Raw genomic sequence first — 727 nt, 5'->3', positions numbered from 1 at the left:
ACCTTTAATCATAAAGAATACATATTTTTATATTTGTTACACTAAGTGACTTTTATAAAATACTAGCAGTATAACCCGACGTTGTCCGGGTGTGATTTATTACGCCATCTACGTTATCGTAGGTGAAAATCAACTAAAAAAGAAAGCCTTACAATGAAAAAACCCTTATGATGTAAATATGTTCATAATTCAAAAGACGAAATTAATAGGGAAAGTCTGAAGGCTGTTTTGTGTAACATTATTAAGTGTACGTAAATTTCATCCGTCTAATTGGCTATACAAATGCTTGTGCAAAACAACTTTTTGCGCTGCCTTGATTATACATAGCAAGGTAATTCCTTTTCGCAGGAGCAGCTAGGACGGCAATTCGTGATGAAGCAATTGCTGGCGATCTGTTGCTACACAGTTCTGCCAGAATTCTATCAGATTGGGCAGTAGATGATGATGCACCGTTTTGCATTATGTTCAAAGTAACTTCTGGAACGTGGTGAATTGCTGCAGTCTGTTGCTGTCTTTTTAAACCGGTTTCTTTCTTTCGCCAGCAACCTCTCTTCTTTGGAGGCATAATCTATGTACATATTAAACAGAACAACAAAAGTTATAACAGATGGGAGGGTCGGTAGTTTTCACATTTCGGTGATTTTTCAGATTAACACCCGCACGATTACGTAACCCTAAAACCGTAACCCTAACACCCTAGTGAAAATCGTGCGGGTGTTAATCTGAA

This window comes from Octopus bimaculoides, chromosome 28 (genome assembly GCF_001194135.2).
Source record: "Octopus bimaculoides isolate UCB-OBI-ISO-001 chromosome 28, ASM119413v2, whole genome shotgun sequence".
Classification (NCBI taxonomy): Eukaryota; Metazoa; Mollusca; class Cephalopoda; order Octopoda; family Octopodidae; genus Octopus; species Octopus bimaculoides.
This window is presented reverse-complemented; position numbering follows the sequence as displayed.